Raw genomic sequence first — 14,843 nt, 5'->3', positions numbered from 1 at the left:
TTTGTGTAATCTGCCCCTTGGACCCCTGGGCAGTTCAATACTAATCTCTCTGCTTTGTCTGTTCGATGGTCTTTTATGTCCGTTATATTCTGCATAGTGCTTCTCAGAGTTGATCTCTGTACTGCAATGTGCTGGAGTGACTGAGGTATACAGATCTATGCTATGTAGGCTTGTACAAGACAAGGCTCGACGAAGGTTGTACATTTTTTATTTTTTTGGGCAGAAATGGCCAGAGCTGCTAGAGCGAGAGAATATATAATAGAATTCAGTGGTAGCTGAGCTGGATACCAGGCAGGTGTTGACCTGCCTGCATGCGGGTGTGTGTGAGTCACAGGAGAGGTGCACCTGTTGTCTACTACAGTACATTATCCTGCTCCAGTATTCATCCTGTCTCTATTTGCTGGTGGTCATGATGGTGTTAGTACTGACCTATAGTTTCTGTGAAGAGGAATACTCACTGAAGGGGAACTCCAGCGTTATGGACATTACATTTGGATACAAATGAACAACTTTAATGTCTCACCGAATGGACAAACAAAATATAAATGTAACTTTTGATGTGTGTGTCTATTGTACCCCTTGGGGGGGGGGGGGATTGTTTACCCAAACAAGTGGACTTCTTAATATTGGCATGTTGGAGAAAATAGCTAATAAGAAGCATTATGGATGCTACATAAAATGGACAAGCTTTTTGGCGAGACTAAATGTCACGTTTGTCGTATGAAGGAGCGGACCAAGGCGCAGCGTGTGTATCGCTCCAACATTTTTATTTAACAGTGAAACTATGCAAGACATACAATAAACTAATAAACAAAAAAGAACAAACCATGACGAAGAGGTGCAACATACACAAACTGAAAATAATCTCCCACAAAACCTAGTGGGAAAAACAACAACTTAAATATGATCCCCAATTAGAGACAACGATGACCAGCTGCCTCTAATTGGAGATCATCCCAAAAAACAACAACATAGAAATACAGAAACTAGAACCACCCAACATAGAAAATAAACCTAGACAAAAACCCCTGTCACGCCCTGACCTACTCTACCATAGAAAATAAATGCTTTCTATGGTCAGGACGTGACACTAAACATATTAGCAAACGTCTGTGAGTGTGTAAGTCTCAGGTCAAAACATGGATAGCCATTTTGAAGAAAAGGCATGGCTGAACACAAAAATGATAATTTTGATAAGACTGTCATTTCCATTAATAATTTAGAGAGGAAAAACAACCGTTATGGATGTTACACACTCCGTTATGGATGTTACGCCCTCCGTTATGGAAGTTACGCCCTCCGTTATGGATGTTACGCCCTCCGTTATGGATGTTGCGCCCTCCGTTATGGATGTTACGCCCTCCGTTATGGATGTTAGACCCTCCGTTATGGATGTTACGCCCTCCGTTATGGATGTTACGCCCTCCGTTATGGATGTTACGCCCTCCGTTATGGATGTTACGCCCTCCGTTATGGATGTTGCGCCCTCCGTTATGGATGTTACGCCCTCCGTTATGGATGTTACGCCCTCCGTTATGGATGTTGCGCCCTCCGTTATGGATGTTGCGCCCTCCGTTATGGATGTTACGCCCTCCGTTATGGATGTTGCGCCCTCCGTTATGGATGTTGCGCCCTCCGTTATGGATGTTGCGCCCTCCGTTATGGATGTTGCGCCCTCCGTTATGGATGTTGCGCCCTCCGTTATGGATGTTACGCCCTCCGTTATGGATGTTACGCCCTCCGTTATGGATGTTACGCCCTCCGTTATGGATGTTGCGCCCTCCGTTATGGATGTTACGCCCTCCGTTATGGATGTTGCGCCCTCCGTTATGGATGTTACGCCCTCCGTTATGGATGTTACGCCCTCCGTTATGGATGTTACAGATATCATTACGCTGAAAAAGGATACTGACAACGAAAGGAGAGAAACCAACTATAGATCATATCAACATTGATGAAAGTTTGCTTTACAGAGAACATTTCATGATGATCCGTTGTAAGGTGCATGTTTGACAAAAACGTTTCCTAAAAAAACGCCATGGACGATACTGTTTTATGTACCGATTATTCAATACAAGAGCTAGGTAATGTTCATACGAATATCTTTACTTCAGCATCATTGGGTAGCAATCCTACAGCTCCATTCAGTGCATAGTAAGTCGTTCCTAACTGCTCACTGGTACAATAGAGTAGTACCACACTAAGATACACATAACAGCAGCGCCCTCTTTTGGCTTGGAGACATCTCGTAATGTCTTCCTTAACATAACAAATGAAGAACTCCTCCTAGACTCATACAACAAGGAGAACTGGGGTTAGACCATTGCAAGTCAAACATTACACTGGTAACAAAAACATACAACTTCTTTTGCAAGCACTTTCAATTAGCATGAACTTTGAAGTCCATCAGCTGACTACTCCAATCTGCTTCCCTCTTTTTGTTATTGTTGTTGTTGTATTGTTTTTGTATGGCCTTTAGATTAAACAACATAGTCTGTGGAGTATGTCATAGTATCCCCCTCCTCTGCCCTTTGTCCTCATAACAGCCTCAATTCGTTGGGGCATGGACTCTAAAAGTTGTCGAAAGCATTCCTCCTCAGGGATGCTGGCCCATGTTGACTCCAATGATTCCCACAGTTCTGTCAAGTTGGCTGGATGTATTTTGTGTGGTGGACCGTTCTTGGTACTGTACATACGGGAAACTGTTGAGTGTGAAACACCCAGCAGCGTTGCAGTTCTTGACACAAACCGGTGCGCCTGGCACCTACTACCGTACCCTGTTCAAAGGCACTTAAATCTTTTGTCTTGCCCGTTCACCCTCTGAATGGCACACACACACAATCCATGTCTCAATTATCTCAAGGCTTAAAAATCCTGCTTTAACCTGTCTCCTCCGCTTCATCTACACTGATTGAAGTGGATTGAACAATTTACATAAATAAGGGATCATAGCTTCCACCTGGATTCACCTGGTCAATCTATGTCATGTTTTGTATACTCCGTGTATTTACAAGACTGTAGAACACGCAAACAATCATCACGATACTTCAAGTTGGTCTGTATCGCTTCAATAGCATCTTATCTTCATAACTAACAATGGGGAACAGCTGTGAGTGGAATAACAAGCTCTGAACATGGTTTTATTGTAAATTACTAACTTTATTTGTGCATGCTCAGGTAGACTTTCCCAAGGAATCGCCCTTATACAATATCCACATACACAAAACACTTGCATATGCATGCACATACTCATACACATGAATTAATCCCCCCCACACACACACACAAACACCCTAACAGCAACTTTCATTTCTGATTGGTTCAGAGATGCACCAACATGTACATGTTGCACTTGCATTACAATATTTATTTGGCACAGAGTCCATTTCACGTGCTTCTCTGCTACTAGATTCCTCTCTGAAACAACTTAGGGTGAATTGTTTATGCAGAATGATCTAGACCACACTCTCTCTCTACTCTCTCCCTCTCACCACCCTGCCCTCTCCTCCCTCCTCCATTTCAGCTCCTGTAGATTAGTACGTGTGGATCTACCGTATGTAGTACAAAGTGTCCCGGCCTGCATTGCAAGTGTTGTACAGTATGCTATAAGTAGGCTGAACATCTGCTATCTGTCTGAACTAGTGGACTGTACTGTTACGTTTGTTTTGAACTTGTTTGACAGGCGAAATAAAATGATTCGTGTGTATTTGGTGAGTTTTAAATACAGTAATAGTTATCTGTATTGTCATCACTGTGCATTTGGCAACATTGCCAAATTGTACGAAAAACAAATGCTAAAAATCTAGAATTGATGCCCTATCTAGCAGTCGTAGTAATCTGATGTTTCCTTTTCACAGTCAGTTTTCTGTCTAGATGGGGTATTATCGCTGAGGAGACTAGTTTATGGCTGTACTGTATCCCCTGTTTGGCACTAAACTGGGATTGGAGAAATCCAGGATTACAGTCTAATCTCATTGCCATGGTACTATGTAAAACGGTAGCTCAGGGCCAGTCAAATAACCATGGTAACCCAAAGGGAGTCATGTAGGGATGTCACAGACGAAGATGGCGAAGATGAATGTATTGCCTTTTTGAAATCGTTATCCGAATCTGAACTTGAGCCTTCTACAGAGTGGACATGAATTCATTTTAAATGACAATAATGCAACACTCGCCACCATTTTGCACGCCTCGTTACATTCTAGCTCATTTAGCTGAGTGTAAGGATCTTCCAAAGGAGCTTAACTACCAAATATTCCTCCAATACACCCTCCCCATTTAGTGTCAGTTCCAACTAAACCACCATTACAAATCCCTTCGCCAGATGTGAGTCTTGGGCAAATTGGTTCATCTCATTCCATTTGTCACATGAGCTACATGCAGTACCAAATGTGGTTTCTCTGGATGTTAGAAGGGCATCACTTAAAAGTGTGTCAGTACTTTGGGCTTCCCAATTCACTTGGGAAGTCCTACCCTGTTTGTGTTCAAAGCAGTCTACTTTCCATCAGCATTGTGGAGAGAAAGAGAGCCTATCAATAATTAAATGTAGGGAGGGATGGTGAGAGAGCCTAGAGAGAAATGTGAGTGGGTTGTTAATTGGAATTTTACTGTCAGGGTCCAAACTGTACGGTTCTAGCCACAGGTAGAGTGAGCTAGCTCTGAAATGTGTGATATTGGTGCTAGCTGCTTCTCCAAACCAGCAGCATATCAATGTGTTCATATGAGTCATCGGTTTATCTTTGTCCATTTAGAATCACTGAATATTTATGTTTCTACAAGCGTTTATCCATACCATCCATCTGTGCAAGAACATCGGTACTTACAACAAAGTCTCCACTTGGTCCCCCTGGCGGTTTGTGAAGATCTACAGTAGGTTACTGTTATGTGGGCGTCCGGACAGTTATTTCCAGCTAGGTTCAGCATCTCAACACACTGTAATCTGTACTAGTGCCTCTCCAGTTTCCAGTGTGTTTGGTTGGTAAAGTGTCGTGATAAACTGTGTGCCCGAGATATCAGTTGAGATTAGAGTCTCGCCAATTAAAGTCACCAATTGCTTTAGTGTCTGTTGAATTATTCCCTTGCTGGTCCCAGTCCAGCTCCTAGGGCTGTTTTTGGGACAAACACTGGGTCCCTGTCAATACCATTGGTCAACACACCAGGGATAACATCACACGGTTGGACTGCACACTGTGTTTAGCTTCAGAGACCTTGGGTCGGAAGGAAGGGTAGCTCTTGTGGGGGGATTCAGGAAGTGATGTGTGTTCAGGTGAAGGAGATGCAGACTTCATGGCTGACGGTTGATTCAGGGTTCGTGGCATTTGGGACCATGAGAAAGGTAAGTCATTTTTCCTCAGTGTTTAGGTACTATTCCTCATTGATGATTTTATGATGAGTGATTGGGTTTCACATTTTTTTTGTCTGGAAAATCCTTCAAGTTTTGTTTGGACTGAATTGGGTATTTGAGGTGTTGTGTTCAGCACCTTTAATGCATATCAGGGTTAGCCTGAATCAGTTTCCTTTGCTCATCTCTATTCCCATTGACCCTGGCTGTACAGACTTCGCTGCCCCAGTTTATTTCTGGATGAATTATTCACAGTTGGAGCAGCTGAAGGACAACCTCACAGAAAGCCTGTGGCCTTTCAAACTCTCTCCGTCTGTCCCCTCTCTCTCCCTTCTATTTCTCACTAAACTAGAACTGTAGTACTGCTGGATTCTGCATTTTACATGAGAGGTTTCAGGAGGACTGTGGTGAATTTTATACAGAGATGAACAGAGAGATAGAGGGGGAGGCACACTTGAATTATGCCAGTTTCTGAAATCTCTCTGAGGTATCCCATTTTCACAAATGTAGCTTTCTACCTCATCGCTGTGTTAGTCATATCCTGGTGTTACTTTTGTCTGTCCTCTGAGAGTTAAAACCGTTCCTCCAGTTCTTTCTCTCTTTGTACCAGGGGTTGAAACCGGTTCAGGAAACAGAACCGAAAACCGGAAAATAACGACATTTTTCGAGGAACAGAATCAGAAACGGGAACAAAAGTGATCTGTACTGTTTCGGAACAGAACCGTTATTTTAAAAGCATGGGAACCGGTTAATAACGTTTTACATTCAGGGCATTTCTTTTTCTACACAAAAAAAGTGCAAAAAGGCACCTATGCCAAAGCCAGTGCCCCTCTAGCTAGCGACTTCCTCTAGCGACTTCTGTACCCTACTGACATTACAAGTGTGATTCCGAAATTAGGGAAAGATTTTTAATTAGAGAAGAATGGATTCTCTTTTTCAGTGCTAATTATGGATAATATAGTTATCACGTTTCACATTGGATTTATTAACTACAAAAATGGAAGTGTTCTTCGTTGTGGTGCTGCTCTGCACACACAAGCATGTTTGCTAGCTAGCTACACAGCTCTGGTCCAACTCTCTGAAGTTCAAAGACATTCAAAGTTCCGCCATAGAAGCCAATCCTCCGTAGGTATAATTCTGTGGGTCTAATTCAGATAATTAATGTCATAACAAGATGCCCAAGCCTCCTCCTCTACCCTCATGCGCTCTCTCACCACCCACAAAACTTCAGTCGCGCCTCGTGCCCCAAACTTACTTGTCAATCGCGCATGTAAACAACTATAGCCTAGGCAGCCGATAACGTTGATGCCTAGGCTAAAACAACTACAGCTTGCCTGCTCCATAGCAAGCTGCTCCATCCACACTGATTGGAGAAGTAATTTAATGTCGAGCTAATCTTTATTTTACCTTTATTTAACTAGCCAAGTCAGTTAAGAACAAATTCTTATTTTCAATGACAGCCTAGGAACAGTGGGTTAACTGCCTTGTTCAGGGGCAGAACAACAGATTTTGTACCTTGTCAGCTCAGGGATTTGATCTTGCAACCTTTCAGTTACTAGTCCAATACTCTAACCACTAGGCTACGCTGCCACCCCAATCTGAAATCTGTTTCAGAGGTTTGAAAAGGGACAGAAAGGAACGATATAAACCTGTACTTTTTTGTGGCTTCAAACCGGTTCAGAACTTTATTTTGCTGGTCGGAACAGTGGAACGGAACCCCAAAAAAATGATGGTTCTGTTCAGAACGAAACAATTGGAAAATAATTTTGTTTTGTAACGTCAAAGCCTTTTGAACCGATACGAGGGAACTGTGACAAAGAAAGGGCGAATGGCTCATCTGGTGCGGCTCTGTCGCCATAATCCATAGAGATAAAAGGGAATGCATACATTAGATAGGCTTGTTAAAGATCGTCTTGTGTGATGTAGACAGACTGGCTATTGACATTAGCATCGGCCAGCCATATTGGCTACTACTCTTCTCTGGCCCAATTCTCCCTCTTTCTGTATATTTGTTTTGCCTGAGTGTTTTGGCGGTCAACTGATGGTGAAGCTATGGTCAAAGCCAGATGAGTGACCGTAGATGAACGCCTGGGCTGGTCAAGTCTGGTATAGCCAGGTTGTCGCACAGTGGGGGTTTGGATAGTTGAAAGGGTTCTCGATGAAGGGGGAGGGGTTGGTTGAGCCGCTGAACCAAATCGACCCTAAATCCCCAACATCTGGCCCAGCCTCTGGCCATTCAGAATGGCTACAATCTGGCCACCATGGTTACGGCAGTACAAGACGTTAAACCCTATACTGTATGGCACTGTGCACTTCAACATGTTGCCTAGACTAGATCACTCCAGGCAACACTGTAGGTCTGTTGTCAATCTTTGTGTCAGAAACACATAACATGTCATTTGAGCATTTCCAATAGAAATGGCACGTATCAAAGATGCAGTGTATCTATGGTTTTATGGTTTTAGAGGAAAAATGTCCTGCATCAACTGAGCAACAAGAACGCCTGTGTTTCCATGGCAACATGGACCACTGACTTCTGTTATTCATTTGATTTTCATAGTCTTTTGCAATTACATTACCCTATAAAGTAGCGAAGCCTGATTTTCATTTTTGATCCCAGGGCATGGAAGTGAATATGTACAGTACTAGACAAAAGTTCTGACACCCCTAATCATTCAAGGGTTTTTCTTTATTTTTACTATTTTCTACATTGGGGAATAATAGTGAAGACAACAAAACTATGAAATAACACATATGGAATTATGTAGTAACCAAAAAAGTTTAAATTAAATCAAAATATATTTTATATTTGAGATTCTTCAAAGTAGCCACTCGTTGCCTTGATGACAGCTTTGCACACGCTTGGCATTCTCTCAACTAGCTTCATGAGATAGTCACCTGGAATGCATTTCAATTAACATGTGTTCCTTGTTAAAAGTTAATTTGTGGAATTTCTTTCTTTAATGTGTATGAGCCAGTCAGTTGTGTTGTGACAAGGTAGGGCTGGTATACAGATGATAGCCCTATTTGGTAAAATACCAAGTCCATATTATGGCAAGAACAGCTCAAATAAGCAAAGCGAAATGACAGTCCACCATTACTTTAAGACATGAAGGTCAGTCAATCTGGAAAATGTCATGAAAGTTTCTTCAAGTGCAGTTGCAAAAACCATGAAGCGCTATGATGAAGCTGGCTCTCGTGAGGACCGCCACAGGAAAGGAAGACCCAGAGTTACCTCTGCTGCAGAGGATAAGTTCATTAGAGTTACCAACCTCAAAAACTGCAGGCCAAATAAATGCTTCAGAGTTCAAGTAACAAACACATCTCAGCATCAGCTGTTCAGATGAGACTGCCTGAATCAGGCCTTCAAGGTCAAATTGCTGCAAATAAACCACTGATAAAGGACAACAATAAGAAGCAGGGACTTGCTGGGGCCAAGAAACACGAGCAATGGACATCAGACCAGTGGAAATCTGTCCCTTGGTGTAACGGCCGTCGTCAGAATTAGACCAAGGTGCAGCGGAGTTAGTGTTCATCTTGAATTTTAATAACCGTAAGAACACTATACAACAAAAACAAGAAAACCGACAGCCAAACAGTACTATAAGGTGCAAGACACTAAACAGAAACAATCCCCCACAAAACCCAAAGGAAAAACAGGCTCCTTATGTGTGACTCCCAATCTGCAACAACGAACTACAGCTGTGCCTGATTGGGAGCCACACATGGCCCAAAACAAAGAAATACAAAAACATAGAAAAATGAACGTAGAACGCCCACCCAATGTAACACCCTGTTCTAACCAAAATAAAGAACAAAAACGCCTCTTTATGGCCAGGGCGTTACACTTGGTCTGATGAGTCCAAATATGAGATTATTGGTTCCAACTGCCTTGTCTTTGTGAGATGTAGAGTAGGCAAACGGATGCTCTGCGCGTGTGTAGTTTCCACCGTGAAGCATGGAGGAGGAGGTGTTTTGGTGTGGGGGTGCTTTGCTGGTGACATTGTCTGTGATTTATTTAGAATTCAAGGTACACTTAACCAGCATGGCTACAACAGCATTCCGGAGTGATACGCCATCCCATCTGGTTTGTGCTTAGTGGGACTATCATTTGTTTTTCAACAGGATAATGACCCAACACACCTCCAGGCTGTGTAAGAGCTATTTGACCAAGAAGGAAAATGATGGAGTGCTGCATCAGATGACCTGGCCTCCAAAATCACCCGACCTCAACCCAATTGAGATGGTTTGGGATGAGTTGGACCTCAGAGTGAAGGAAAAGCAACCAACAAGTTCTCAGCATATATGGGAACTCCAAGCATTCCAGGTGAAGCTGGTTGAGAGAATGCCAAGAGTGTGCAAAGCTTTCATCAAGGCAAAGGGTGGCTACTTTGAATAATCTAAAATCTAAAATATATTTTGGTTACTACATTATTTTTTTTGGTTACTACATGATTCCATATGTGTTATTTCATAGTTTTGATGTCTTCACTATTATTCTACAATGTAGAAAATAGTAAAATAAAGAAAAACCCTTGAATGAGTAGGTGTGTTCAAACTTTTGACTGGTGCTGTATGTCAAGTGTGTCTGAGTGGTACTTATGGATACACAGCCATGTGGAAAGATACCACATACAACATGTTGAATATTACATCAGTGTCCTCCACAGAGCATCAGAGTGCACTACTCCACACTGTGCAGCATCTCCCGTTTGACAAGCAGTTTGGCATGTGTTGACCTGTTTGCTCAGTAGCCAGACATGTCCATTGAGAATCCTAATTGCATTCATCTTGCCCATCCCCTTCTAGCTAAACTGGAAGTGGCCCTTTTCCCCGAGCTAGCCCACCCCGACCACACCCACCCATCTGCTAATGCGACTCTAATTGGGTGGGAAGATTTTTGGTCAGAGTGCAACCCCTAGCCCAGAGCCCTACGCCCCTACTTTTAACAAGCTTTCTCCTCTTCTCTGTTTGTCAAATCAAATCAAATGTTATTTGTCACATGCTTACTTACAAGCCCTTAACCAACAATGCAGTTTTAAGAAAAATACCCCCCCAAAATAAGTAAAAGTAACAAATAATTGCAGAACAGCAGTAAAATAACAATAGCGAGGTTATATACAGGGGGTAACGGTACAGAGTCAGTGTGCGGGGCACCGGTTAGTGGAGGTAATTGAGGTAATATGTACATGTAGGTAGAGTTATTAAAGTGACTATGCATAGATAATAACAGAGAGTAGTAGCATTGTAAAAGGGGGGGGGCAATGAAAATAGTCTGGGTAAGCCATTTGATTAGATGTTCAAGAGTCTTATGGCTTGCGGGTAGAAGCTGTTTAGAAGCCTCTTGGACCTAGACTTGGTGCTCCGGTATCGCTTGCTGTGCGGTAGCAGAGAGAACAGTCTATGACTAGGGTTGCTGGAGTCTTTGACAATTTTTAGGAAGGCTTCCTCTGACACGCCTGGTATAGAGATCCTGGATGGCAGTAAGCTTGGCCCCAGTGATGTACTAGGCCGTACGCACTACCCTCTGTAGTGACTTGCGGTCAGAGGCCGAGCAGTTGCCATACCAGGCAGTGATGCAACCCGTCAAGATGCTCTCGATGGTGCAGCTGTAAAACCTTTTGAGGATCTGAGGACCCATGCCAAATATTTTCAGTCTCCTGAGGGGGAATAGGTTTTGTCTTGCCCTCTTCACGACTGTCTTCTTGTTTTTGGACCATGTTAGTTAGTTGGTGATGTGGACACCAAGGAACTTGAAGCTCTCAACCTGCTCCACTAGAGCCCCGTCGATGAGAATGGGGATGTGCTTAGTCCTCCTTTTCCTGTAGTCCACAATCATCTCCTTTGTTTTGATCACGTTGAGGGAGAGGTTGTTGTCCTGGCACAACACAGCCAGGTCTCTGACCTCCTCCCTATAGGCTGTCTCATTGTTGTCGGTGATCAGGCCTACCACTATTGTGGTGGAGTCGTTTCTGGTCATGCAGTCATGAGTGAACAGGGAGTACAGGAGGTGACTGAGCATGCACCCCTGAGGGACCCCGTGTTGAGGATCAGCATGGCGGATGTGTTGTTACCAACTGGGGGCAACCCGTCAGGAAGTCCAGGATCCAGTTGCAGAGGCAGGTGTTTAGTCCCAGGGTCCGTAGCATAGTGCTGAGCTTTGAGGGTACTATTGTGTTGAACGCTGAGCTGTAGTCAATGAATAGCATTCTCACATAGGTGTTCCTTTTGTTTAGGTGTGAAAGGGCAGTGTGGAGTGCAATATAGACTGCATCATCTGTAGATCTGTTGGGGCGGTATGCAAATTGGAGTGGGTCTAGGGTTTCTTAGATAATGGTGTTAATGTGAGCCATGACCAGCCTTTCAAAGCACTTCATGGCTACAGACGTGAGTGCTACGGGTCGGTAGTAATTTAGGAAGGTTACCTTAGTGTTCTTAGGCACAGGGACTATGGTGGTTTGCTTGAAACATGTTGGTATTACAGATTCAGACAGGGAGAGATTGAAAATGTCAGGAAAGACACTTGCCAGTTGGTCAGTGCATGCTCGGAGTACACGTCCTGGTAAGCCCTGCAGCCTTGTGTGTGTTAACCTGTTTAAAGGTCTTACTCACATTGGCTGCGGAGAGAGTGATCACACAGTTGTCCGGAACAGCTGATGCTCCCATGCATCTTTCAGTGTTACTTGCCTCGAAGCGAGCATAGAAGTAATTCAGCTCGTCTGGTAGGATTGTGTCAATGAACAGCTCTCGGCTGTGCTTCCCTTTGTAGTCTGTAATAGTTTGTAAACCCTGCCACATCTCATGATCGTCAACGTTGGTGTAGTACGATTCGATCTTAGTCCTGTATTGAAGCTTTGCCTGTTTGATGGTTCGTCGGAAGGCATAGCGGGATTTGTTATAAGCTTCCGGGTTAGAGTCCTGCTCCTTGAAAGCGGCAGCTCTACCCTTTAGCTCAGTGCGGATGTTGCCTGTAATCCAAGGCTTCTGGTTGGGGTATGTACGTAGTCTCTGTCAGTACAGTAAACCCTCAAAAGACTACAACACAATACTACATTCCCCTACAGCATAAAAACAGCAACCCTTTGAGTGCACTGTAAAACATCTCATCCCTGCAACCGGGTCTTATGGTTTAGAATGGCGCCGGAGGGGATGGCTGACGTTTTACATCCTCCTAACCAATTGTGCTATTTTGTTAGTTTTTTTGCGTTGTTTGTAACTTATTTTTTTACTTCATTTGTACATAATGTTGCTGCTACTGTCTCTTATGACTGAAAAAAACTTCTGGACATCAGAACAGCGATTACCCACCTCGAACTGGAAGCATAATTTTTATTTTCAACAAGCCCGACACAAAGGATATACTGCTTTCTCGGGAACAGGCCCAAATCCCTGTAATTTGCGTGATGAAAAGACGGAGAAAAAGGGGGCGGAGGTCAGGCTGTCTTATGACAATTCATAGGCGAGTGACTAAACTCCCACTGCCATCCGTTCTATTGGCCAACATGCAATCATTGGAAAATAAAATAGATTACCTATGATCAAGATTATACTGCCAACGGCACATTATAAACTGTAATATCTTCACCGAGTTGTGGCTGAACGACGACATGGATAATATAGAGCTGCCGGGATTTTCCATGCACTGGCAGGGCAGAGAAGCTATGTCTAGTAAGACAAGGGGTGGAGGTGTGTGTCTATTTGTCAATAACAGCTGGTGAGCGATGACTAGTGTCGAGGTATTGCTCACCTGAGGTAGAGTACCTTATGATAAGCTGTAGACCACACTATCTACCAAGAGAGTTGTCATCTAAATTATTCGTAGCTGTCTATTTACCACCACAAACCGATGCTGGCACTAAGATCTCACTCAACCAGTTGTTTAAGGCCATAAGCAAACAAGGAAATGCACATCCAGAAGCAGTGCTCCTAGTGGCCGGGGACTTTAATGGAGGCAAACTTAAATCCATTTTACCTCATTTCTACCAGCATGTCACATGTGCAATCACAGGGAAAAAAACTCTAGACCACCTTTACTCCACATGCTGAAATGCATACAAAGATCTCCCCTGCCCTCCATTTGGCAAATCTGACCATAATTCTATCCTCCTGATTCTTGCTTACAAGCAAAAACTAAAGCAGGAAGTACCAGTGACTCGCGCACAATAGTGGTAGGCCTGATTACCGACAACGATGAGACAGCCTATAGGGAGGAGGTCAGAGACCTGGCAACAACCTCTCCCTCACTGTGAGCAAGACAAAGGAGCTGATCGTGGACTACAGGAAAAGGCGGGTTGAACAGGCCCCCATTAACATCGACGGGGCTGTAGTGGAGCGGGTTGAGATTTTCAAGTTCCTTGGTGTCCACATCACCAACAAACGATCATGGTCCAAACACACCAAGTCAGTCGTGAAGAGGGCACAACAACACCTTTTCCCCCTCAGGAGACTGAAAAGATTTGGCATGGGTGCCCAGCTCCTCAAAACGTTCTACAGCTGCACCATCGAGAGCATCCTGACTGGTTGCATCACCGCCTGGTATGGTAACTGCTCGACATTTGACTGTAAGGTGCTACAGAGGGCAGTGCGTACGGCCCGGTACATCACTAATCAAATGACCACCGGATTATTTACATTGACACCCCCCCATTTGTTTTTTACACTGCTGCTACTCGCTGTTTATTATCTGTTGCACAGTCACTTCACCCCTACCTACATGTACAAATTACCTCGACTAACCTGTACCCCCACACATTGACTCGGTACCGGTACCCCCTGTACTGTATATAAGCTCGTTATTGTTATTTTATTGTGGTACTTTTTTATTATTTTTTACTTTAGTTTATTTGGTAAATATTTTCTTAACTCTTTTTTTGAACTGCACTGTTGGTTAACGGCTTGTAAGTAAGCATTTTACAGTAAGGTCTACACATGTTGTATTCGGCGCAGGTGACAAATAAAGTTTGATTTGATTTTACCACAGATTTAAGCTGGTTGTTGTCTGCTCAGCCCACAGGATTACATATTCATCTCAGCTGTAGTACTGAGGGAAATTGAAACAAAATATCCTTTAGATGGAGGCGCCAGTGGTGGAATTGGATGGGTTGGGAATTAGGGGGTGGGGGGTTTGATATTGAGTAGTGGGAGGGGTTAAACAGGGTAGGAAGTGATTGGGTTAGAGGGTGAAGGGGGGAAGGGGTTGTTTGGTTCCCATCTCTTGTGATGCATGTGTTTAGGGGCGAGGTCTGGATCTCTGATACACCATATTAATAACATTGTCACCCATTGGGCAAACTAAGAGAATGTGTTTGTTGGGAGACAATGCAGGCATGCAAGCATTAAAAACACAATTGAAGGAGACATGAGTAAATTACCTGGAGGATAAGGTTAATAGGGCTAATTCATTGTTATTCGATTATACTTGCCATTTTTAATGGAAGGTCTCGTCTCCACATTATTTGTGTCTGGTTTATAGTGATGGGACTAACCCATAGTGAAGTGTGTG

This window comes from Salmo trutta, chromosome 5 (genome assembly GCF_901001165.1).
Source record: "Salmo trutta chromosome 5, fSalTru1.1, whole genome shotgun sequence".
In the NCBI taxonomy this organism is placed as follows: domain Eukaryota; kingdom Metazoa; phylum Chordata; class Actinopteri; order Salmoniformes; family Salmonidae; genus Salmo; species Salmo trutta.
Note: the sequence above shows the minus strand (reverse complement) of the source record.